This window comes from Penaeus monodon, chromosome 15 (genome assembly GCF_015228065.2).
Source record: "Penaeus monodon isolate SGIC_2016 chromosome 15, NSTDA_Pmon_1, whole genome shotgun sequence".
Lineage (NCBI taxonomy): Eukaryota > Metazoa > Arthropoda > Malacostraca > Decapoda > Penaeidae > Penaeus > Penaeus monodon.
Window position 1 is genome coordinate 41390224 of NC_051400.1, and position 282 is coordinate 41390505.

Sequence of the window (282 nt, forward strand, 5' to 3'; positions counted from 1 at the left end):
CCTCCATATCGCTTCTCGTTAGCGTTTAGAGTAACTATCACCGCCTTTGGTACAGTGCAGATTATCAGTGCCATTCTCTCGGCTACAGGAGTATTGACCCGTAATTAGTGATGAGTCACGCCGTGGCCGGATTGCGTCATCGCCCGAGTCTCTGCGCCCGGAAGCAGAGCGGGGCTGTTACCAGGGCGCGTCCCTCGCCCGGCCCCGTGAGTGACACCGTTGATAAAGGCCTTCATTTGCAGGGCCCTTCTTTTCGCGAGTACATGTTCACGAAAGTCAGTT

General features: G+C 55.3%; 1 protein-coding gene across 1 annotated transcript in view; it reads left to right on the forward strand.

The window, feature by feature from the left end:
• Positions 1–282, forward strand: part of LOC119582047 (amino acid transporter AVT1D-like) — a gene marked incomplete in the record, with an annotated part of 27404 nt that overhangs the window by 3352 nt on the left and 23770 nt on the right.